The sequence below is a fragment of the Cervus elaphus genome, chromosome 23, assembly GCF_910594005.1.
Source record: "Cervus elaphus chromosome 23, mCerEla1.1, whole genome shotgun sequence".
Classification (NCBI taxonomy): domain Eukaryota; kingdom Metazoa; phylum Chordata; class Mammalia; order Artiodactyla; family Cervidae; genus Cervus; species Cervus elaphus.
Genome location: NC_057837.1, coordinates 47,480,460 through 47,490,954, shown reverse-complemented (window position 1 = coordinate 47,490,954; position 10,495 = coordinate 47,480,460).

Below are 10,495 nucleotides of genomic sequence, written 5' to 3'. Positions count from 1 at the left end.
AAGTGAGGAGGTCAGTTTTGGAACAGAACGTCATATAGACACAAAGTCCTTCCAGTCCTTTGTTGATTCCTTGTACTGAATTTCCACATGTGAGTCACAGTCTGAGATGAAAGAGGTCATCTCCAGGATCTCATGTAATGCTGTTTGTAGTTTTCCAGCTCTGGATCCAGGCAAGTTCCTGATACAATTCTTTGACTGACTTCTGCAGCAGGAATGGTCCACTGTGTGCAGAAGATCTTCCACCCACTTACTTATTTAGTCTCTGTGCTGACTGCTGTGGAGGAACAAAGGTGTGGGTGCAAGTCTACATCTGAGAGTGACTCTCAAAATGATACATGATTAATTCTATGTCGAAGTAGAGACACTGTAAGCACAAAAATGGAGAGGATTTAGAAGACAGATTCCTTCCAACCATGGGAATCAGAAAAGGTTTGGAGGAGAGGTTGTTAGGCAGAGTTCTGGAAGATAGAGAATGGTGGGGAGGGGGTATTCTAGACAAAGAGAATAGAAAGAGCAAAGACATAAAATAGGGGAAATGAGATAGAATATAAGTGGAACAACAAATAGTTTGATTTGACATACAGAATATAGATGTTTAAGGGAGAACAAACACTGGCAGCAGGATAAAGAGCAGGATGAAAAAAGAGGTGTACTGAAAGAGACTTGGATTCACAATGAGAATTATATTCAAATAGTAATTCTTATTTAATAACTTTCACTTTACTTCTTACCCCTTTACTTGTAAAATAGGAATGATCATAGTACTTACAACATAAGATTATATGTGGATTAAATATATATATATCTTAAATAACGCCTCAGTTCAGTTCAGTTCAGTCACTCAGTGGTCTCCATCTCTTTGTGACACCATGAACTCCAGCATGCCAAGCTTCCCTGTCCATCACGAAATCCTGGAGCTTGCTCAAACTCATGTGCATTGAGTCGGTGATACCATCCAACCATCTCATCCTCTGTCATCCCCTTCTCCTCTTGCCCTCAATCTTTCCCAGCATTGGGGTCTTTTTTTTTTTTTCCACTTTTGATCTTTATTTACTTAATGAGTCAGTTCTTCGCAGCAGGTGGCCAAAGTATTGAAGCTTCAGCTTCAGCATCAGTCCCTCCAATGAATATTCAGGACTGATTTCCTTTAGGATTGACTGGTTGGATCCCCTTGCAGGCCAAGGGACTCTCAAGAGTCTTCTCCAACACCACAGTTCAAAAGCATCAATTCTTCACTGCTCAGCTTTCTTTATAGTCCAACTCTCACACCCATATATGACTACTGGAAAAACCATAGCTTTGATTAGACAGACCTTTGTTGGCAAAGTAATGTCTCTGCTTTTAAATATGCTGTCTAGGTTTGTCATAGCTTTTCTTCCAAAGAGCAAGAATCTTTTAATTTCATGGCTGCAGTCACCATCTGCCATGATTTTTGAGCCCAAGAAAATAAAGTCTCTCAACTGTTCCCATTCTTTCTCCATCTATTTTCCATGAAGTGATGGGACCAGATGCCGTGATCTTAGATTTGTGAATGTTGAGCTTTAAGCCAGCTTTTTCATTCTCCTCCTTCACTTTCATCAAGAGGCTCTTCAGTTCCTCTTCGCTTTTGCCATAAGGGTGGTGTCATCTGTGTATCTGAGGTTACTGTTATTTCTCCCTGCAATCTGGATTCCAACTTATGCTTCATCCAGCCTGGCATTTTCACATGATGTACTCTCCATACAAGTTGAATAAGCAGGGTGACAATATACAACCTTGACACACTCCTTTCCCAATTTGGAACCAGTCTGTTGTTCCATGTCCAGTTCTAACTGTTGCTTCCTGACCTGTATACAGATTTCTCAAGAGGCAGGTCAGGTGGTCAGGTATTCCCATCTCTTAAAGAATTTTTCACAGTTTGTTGTGATCCACACAGTCAAAGGCTTTGGTGTAGTCAATAAAGCAAAAGTAGATGCTTTTCTGGAACTCTTTTGCTTTTTCTGTGATCAAACGGAAGTTGGCAATTTGATCTCTGGTTTCTCTCCCTTTTCTAAATACAGTTTGAGCATCTGGAAGTTGTCAGTTTGCATACTGTTGATGCCTACCTTGGAGAATTTTCAGCATTACTTTGCTGGCATGTGAAATGAGTGCAATTGTGTGGTAATTTGAACATTCTTTGGCATTGCCTTTCTTTAGGATTGGAATGAAAACACGTTTTCCAGTCCTGTGGCCACTGCTGAGTTTTCAAAAATTGCTTATATATTGAGAGCAGCACTTTAACAACATCATCTTTTAGGATTTGAAATAGCTCAACTGGAATTCCATCATCTCCACTAGCTTTGTTCATCGTGACGGTTCCTAAAGCCCACTTGACTTCAGATTCCAGGATGTCTGGTTCTAGGTGAGTGATCACACCATCATGGTTATCTAGATCATGAAGTTTTTTTGTATAGTTCTTCAGTGTATTCTTGCCCCCTCTTCCTAATATCTCCTGCTTCTGTTAGGTCCACACCTTTTCTGTCCTTTATTGTGCCCATCTTTGCATGAAATGTTCCCTTGGTATCTCCAATTTTCTTGAAGGGATCTCTAGTCTTTCCCACTCTATTGTTTTCCTCTATTTCTTTCCATTGATCACTGAGAAAGACTTTCTTATCTATCCTTGCTATTCTTTGAAACTCTGCATTCAGATGGGTATATCTTTCCTTTTCTCTAGCACATCATAAGCAGTCAATAGATATTAGCTATTATTTTTAGAATGATTAATTCTGGGAACAGAATTACTCTTAGAGGAATCCAGAGTATTGTGTCACATATAATGGATGTACTATTTGGGATTTATTCACCAGAGTATTTTCATCTTTTTTTTTTTTTTTTTTTGAGTATTTTCATCTTCTGTGACTCCGAGTCTCTAGCTATCTTGAACTCCCAATTCGACCTGGCCAGCTCAAGTCATAGGATTTCTTCCATAGTATAAGGAAGATGCTCTTCCACCATTAAGGCTGAACCAAAAAGATTAATGATTCTAAGGAAGTTGGCATTAATGTAGGGGAAGTCCCTTCCATACAGAAAGAAGAAAACAGAGCATACCCCTTCCAATCCCAATGGCGGAGGGAAAGAAGGAAACTAGCTGATTAAAGACAGATGCATTTGTCTCTGCTTTCTCTTTCAGAATATAAATGTAGGTGGTGAAGTGAAGATGCAATAGAAGCACCTAAGTTATAGGGAAGCATAAGAAATGCTTGGGGCAGGGAAGCACCAATTAAATGCTTGCCCACATTCACTGAGGTAGGCCCTAGACCTCTAATAGAAGTCATGCACAAAGCCCAGAGATAGTGAGACAGCAGTGGAAGAAGCTATAAAATAGAGGAGTCTGACATAGTACCTTGACACCTCACAGAAAGTAGTGAGGCATAGGCATCCATAAATTACCATGTGCCCCACTTAGGGGTCACAGATGGATGGACAAAAGCCTGGGACTGAGTCAAAGGGGCCATTATACATGGGGCCTTTGCAATCAAGCACAAATAGCTAGGACCATAGACTCCAAAAGACCAGTTGAAATGCATTATTTTTCAACAACCACTCTGCAGTACAGTCAGCAAGGATCCAGAATCCACATAACAGCATGTGTTTCTGAGTGTTCCCTCTATCCTTCCCCAACATGCTTTCATGGGAGCTTTACCATATTGGGAAAGAGCAAGAAGAAGGGGCTGAAATCCCAAACATTTCATTTATCTGAAAGTGGGTGATTTAAACTGAATGGAGTATACTTAGGTCCAAAAAGACTATATGTTATTAATAGTGAAGTTTAAGTTTGTTCTCTACCTCCCAGTAAGACAGGGACTTATAAAGCTTTGACCAATGATAGAAAAGTCAAGAAGCTATGTTTTCCCCATCATACAAGTGTAGTGTCAGACAACACTGCACATATAACAATGATGAAAAAACAACAGAAGATTGAGGACTGGCGTGGGGAGAAAAGAGGAAAAGCAGTTGTCACACTGGAAACTCATGATAAAAAAATGGGAGTTGTTACTATAGGATCCAGATCCAAATCTTATGGAATAGGGTTCAAAACAATAAGGAGAATATGATGGTACTCTCACTTGGACCAGCACAGAAGTGTGTAAGCACTGAAAAGGGACTTGCACCTGAAGCTTGACAGATGGCCATGAGAGGAGTGGAGCTCAGGAGGCCAGAAGTCATCATGAGGGAGGCTTATGTGGAAAGAAGGGGTGGCTGCTGTTGAAGGAGAGGCAGTACTTCCAACTGTTCACCTCTGGGTGTGATGGCAGCTGTGGACTTCTCATATATGTACTTTGCTGTGGTGAGAGATCAAGCCCTGAGCCTTTGGAGTGGGAGCACTGACTCCAAGACCCTAGACTACCAGAGAAATAACCCTGGGGAGTATAAAATAGTGAGAACTCCCACAAAGGAAACCACTTGAATAGAAGACTCAGCATCAGCAGTAGCACCCTGTGCCGGATGCCTCATCCAAACAAAAAAATAAAACAAAAATACAAATCATATCATCAGCAGACAGGAGTACCACCTCTCTCAGCCTTGCCCATCAGCAGAAAATAAAACAAAACAAACAAACAAAAAAACTCAGCACAAATCTCACTCTATACAAAGCTTACGGAAACCACTGCACCAATCTTAGGAGGGCAGAAATCAAAGGGAAGAAAGAATTCAACCTTGAAGCCTGGGAAAAGGAGACCTCAAACACAGTAAGTTTGAAAAAGAATAATGAAAATGCAGAGAAATACTGCACAAATGAAGGAACAAACTAGAAAAACACAAGTCTAAATAATGAAGAGGAAATAGGCAAATGCCTGAAAAAGAATTCAGAATAATGATAGTAAAGATGATCAAAAACCTGGAAAGCAGGATGGAGAAAATGTAAGAATCAATTAACAAAGACCTAGAAGAATTAAAGAATAAATATACAGAAACAAACAATACAATTACTGAAATTAAAAATACTCTAGAAGGAATCAATAGCAGAATATATGAAACAGAAGAATGAATCAGTGAGCTGGAAGACAAAATGGTGGAAATAACTTCTGAGGTGCAGAATAAAGTAAAAAGATTGAAAAGAACTGAGGATAGTCTCAGGGACCTCTGGGACAATATCAAATGCACATTCAAATTATAGGGGTCCCAGATGAAGAAGAGAAAATGAAAGGGTATGAAAAAATTTTTGAGGAGGTTATAGTTGAAAATTTCCCCAACATGGAAAAGGAAATGGTGAATCAAGTCCAAGAGGTACAAACAGTTCCATGCAGGATAAACCCAAGGAGAAACATGACAAGACACATACTAATCAAACTAACAAATATTAGAAACAAAAAAAGAACATTAAAAGCAGCAAGGGAAAAGCAATAAGTAACATACAAGAGAAACCCGTTTAACAGCTGGTCTTTCAGCAGAAACTCTGAAGGCCAGCAGGGAATGACAGGATATATTTAAAGTACTGAAAGGGAAAAGTCTACAACCAAGATTACAGTACCCAGGCAAGGATGTCATTCAAAATTGACGGAGAAATAAAAAGCTTTCCAGGCAAGCAAAAGTTAAGAGAATTCAGTACCACCAAACCAGTATTACAACAAATGAAAGGGCCTTATATAGTCAGGAAATAGAAGAGAAGAAAAAGATCTATAAAATCAAACCCCAAACAATAAAGAAAATGGCAATAGGAACATATATATTGATAATTACTTTAAATGTAAATAGATTAAATGCTCCAACCAAAAGACACAGACTGGCTGAATGGATACAAAAACAAGACCCATATATATGCTGTCTACAAGAGACCCACTTCAGACCTAAAGAAACATATAGACTGAAAGTGAGAGGATGGAAAAATATATTCCATGCAAATGGAAAGCAAAAGAAAGCTGGAGTAGTAATCCTCATATCAGACAAAATAGACCTTAAAATAAAGAAGATTACAAGAGATAAGGAAGGACACCACCTAATGATCAAGGGATCAATCCAAGAGGAAGACATAACAACTGTAAATATCTATGCAGCCAACACAGGAGCACCTCAATACATAAGAAAAACACTAACAGACATAAAAGGAGAAATTGACAGCAACACAATAATAGTAGGAGACTTTAACACCCCACTCACACCAGTGGACAGATCATCAAAACAGAAAATGAATAAGGAAACACAAGTCTTAAATGATACATTAGATGAGATGGATCTCTTGATATCTCCATGGCATCCCATCCAAATACAGAAGAAAATACCTACTTCTCAAGTGCACATGGAACATTATCTAGGATAGACCACATCTTGAGTCACAAATCAAGCTTCAGTAAAGTTAAGAAAATTGAAATCATATCAAGTATCTTCTCAGACCACAACAGAATGGGACTATATATCAATTATAAGAACAAAAACTGTAAAAAACAAATTTGACAAAAACACGTGGAGATTAAACAATACATTTCTAAATAACCAACAGGTTACTGAAGAAATCAAAAGGGAAATCAAAAAATTTCTAGAAACAAGTGACAATGAAAACATAACTCAAAACCTATGGGATGCAGCAAAAGCAGTTCTAAGAGGGAAGTTTATACCAATACAATCCTACCTCAAGAAACAAGAAAAACATCAAATAGACAACCTAACTTTACACCTAAAACAACTGGAAAAAGGAGAAGAAAGAAACCCCAAAATTAGTAGAAGGAAATAAATCATAAAATTCGAGCAGAAATAAATGAAAAAGAAATGAAAGAAGCAAGTGTAAAGATTAAAAAAACTAAAAGCTGGTTCTTTGAGAAGATAAACAGAATTGACAAACCCTTAGCCTGACTCATCAAGAAAAAAAGAGAGAAGAATCAAATCAACAAAATTAGAAATGAAGAATTTGAGGTTACAACTGACAATGCAGAAATATAAAGGATTATAAGAGACAATTATAAACAACTATATGGCAATAAAATGGATAACCTGGAAGAAATGGACAGATGCTTAGAAAAGATCAATCTTCCAAGACTGAACCAGGAAGAAACAGAAATTATGAATAACCCAATTACAAGCACTGAAATTGAAGCTGTGATCAAACATGTCCCAAAAAACAAAAGCCCAGGGCCAGATGGCTTCACAGGAGAATTCTATCAAACATTTAGAGAAGAGCTAATGCCTATCCTTCTAAAACTTTCAAAAAATTGCAGAGGAAGGAATACTTCCAAACTTATTCTATGAGACTACCATCACCTGATACCAAAACCAAGCAAAGATACCAAAACACAAAAAAAGAAAACTACAGACCAGTATCACTAATGAACATGGGTGCAAAAATCCTCAACAAAATTTTAGCAAACAGAATTCAACAACACATTAAAAAGCTCATACACTATGATCAATAAGGGTTTATTCCAGGGATGCAAGGATTCTTCAATATATGCAAATCAATCAATGTGATACACCATATTAACAAATTGAAAGAAAAAAAACATATGATAATCTCAACAGATGCAGAAAAAGCCTTTGACAAAATTCAGCACCCCTTTATGATTAAAACTCTTCAAAAAATGGCCGTAGAAGGAACCTACCTCAACATAGTAAAGGCCATATATAATAAGCCTACAGGAAACATTATTCTCGATGGTGAAAAACTGAAAGCATCCCCCCTAAGATCAGGAACAAGACAAGGGTGTCCACTTTCACCACTATTATTCAACATAGTTTTGGAAGTCCTAGAGACAGCAGTCAGAGAAGAAAAAGAAATAAAAGGAATCCAGATCAGAAAAGATGTAAGTCTTTCACTGTTTGCAGATGACATGTTACTGTACATAGAAAACCCTAAAGATAGTATCAGAAAATTACTACAGCTAATCAGTGAATTTAGCAAAGTTGCAGGATACAAAATCAATACACAGAAATCACTTGCGTTTCTATATACTAACAATGAAAAATGAGAAAGAGAAATTAAGGAATCAATCCCATTCACCATTGCAACAAAAAGAATAAACTATCTAGGAATAAACTCAACTAAAGAGATAAAAGAACTGTACACAGAAAATTATAAGACACTAATGAAAGAAATAAAAGGCAATATAAACAGATAGATAGCCCATGTTCCTGGGTAGGAAGAATCAATATTGTGAAAATCTATACTACAAACACAATCTCCAGATTCAATGTGATACCTATCAAATTACCAAGGGCATTTTTTCACAGAACTGGAACAAAAAATTTCACAATTCATATGGAAACACAAAAGCCCCCCTATAGCCAAAGCAGTCATGAGAAAGTAGAATGCAGCTGGAGGAATCAACCTTTCTGACTTCAGATTATACTACAAAGCTACAGTCATCAAGACAGTATGGTACTGGCACAAAAACAGAAATATAGACCAATGGAACAAGATAGAAAGCCCAGAAATAAACCCATGCACCTATGGGTACCTTATTTTTGACAAAGGAGGCAAGAACATATAAATGGGCAAAGAGAACCTCTTCAATAAATGGTGCTGGGAAAACTGGACAGCTACATGTAAAAGAATAAAATTAGAACACTTCCTAAAACTACACACAAAGGTCAAATCAAAATGGATTAAAGACCTAAATGTAAGACCAGAAACTACAAAACTCTTAGAGGAAAACATAGGCAGAACACTCGATGACATAAAGCAAAGCAAGATCCTCTATGGCCCACCTCCTAGAGTAATGGAAATAAAAACAAAAGTAAACAAGTCAGTTCAGTTCAGTTTAGTTGCTCAGTCATGTCCGACTCTTGCAACCCCATGCAGCACACCAGGCTTCCCTGTCCGTCACCAACTCCCGGATTTACCCAAACTCATGTCCATTGAGTCAGTGATGCCACCCAACCATCTCATCCTCTGTCGTCCCCTTCTCCTCCTGCCTTCAGTCTTCTTCCTTCTCCTCCTGCCTTCAATCAAGTAAACAAGTGGGCCCTGATTAAACTTAAAAGCTTTTGCACAGCAAAGGAAACTATAAGCAAGGTGAAAAGACAACCCTCAGAGTGAGAGAAAATAATAACAAATGAAACAACTAACAAAGAATTAATTCCAAAATATGCAAGAAGCTCATACAACTCAATGCCAGAAAAAGAAACAACCCAATCAAAAAGTGGGGGGAAAACCAAAAAAAAAAAAAAAAGTGGGGGAAAAACCTAAACAGACACTTCTCCAAAGAAGACATACAGATGGCTAACAAACACATGAAAAGATGCTCAACATCGCTCATTATTAGAGAAATGCAAATCAAAACTACAATGAGATATCACCTCACTCTGGTCAGAATGTCCATCATCAAAAAGTCTACAAACAGTAAATGCTGGAGAGGGTGTGGAGAAAAGGGAATGCTCTTGCACTGTTGGCGGGAATGTAAATTGATACAGCCACTATGGAAGATGGTATGGAGATTCCTTTAAAAACTAGGAATAAAACCACCAAAGGACCCAGCAATCCTAATCCTAGGCACATACCCCGAGGAAACCAAAATTGAAAAAGACACATGTATCCCATTGTTCTAGCTATTTACAACAGCTAGAACATGGAAGCAACCTAGATGTCCATTGACAGATGAATGGATAAAGAAGTTGTGGTACATATACACAATGGAATATTACTCAGCCATAAAAAGGAATGCGTTTGAGTCGGTTGAAATGAGATGGATGAACCTAGAGCCTATTAAATAGAGTGAAGTAAGTCAGTCAGAGAAAGATAAATATTTATATGTATTTATAATGTATTTATAATGCATATATATGGAATCTAGAAAAATAGTATTGAAGAATTTACTTGCCAGGCAGCATGGAGAAACAGACATAGAGAATAAACTTATGGACATGGGGAGAGAGGAGGAGAGGGTGAGATGTATGGAGAGAGTAACACAGAAACTTACATTACCATATGTAAAATAGATAGCCAATGGGAATTTGCTGTATGTCTCAGGAAACTCAAACAGGGGCTCTGTATCAACCTAGAGGGGTGGGATGGGGAGGCAGATGGGAGGGAGGTTCAAAAGGGAGGGGACATATGTATACCTATGGCTGATTCATGTTGAGGTTTGACAGAAAACAACAAAATTCTGTAAAGCAATTATCCTTTAATTAAAAAATAAATAAATTTTTAAAAAATTAAAGCAGAAATCAATGATATAAAAACTAGGAAATTGTTAGAGAAATTCAATATAACCAAATATCGGTTCTTTGAAAGACTAAAAAAAAATATATGCCTGCAAAAAAAAATAAATAAATAAGGAGAAGCCAGTATGTCTTCAACATTGACAGTGCAGGAAAATATAGTTGATATCAAATATGGGAGCCCTTGATATTGGCAACTTTGATATTTGTGACATTATTCATGAGCAATCAAAAAATTCATGATGTAATAATTTGCCATTTTGGAGGTGAAAGCTTCAATCTCGGACAATAGTGACTAGATCTATTGTGACTAGTCAATACTGACTAGTCAATAGTGACTAGCCAATCACATGGCAGTCCATTTCAACGGAGCTTCCTTGTTATTTAC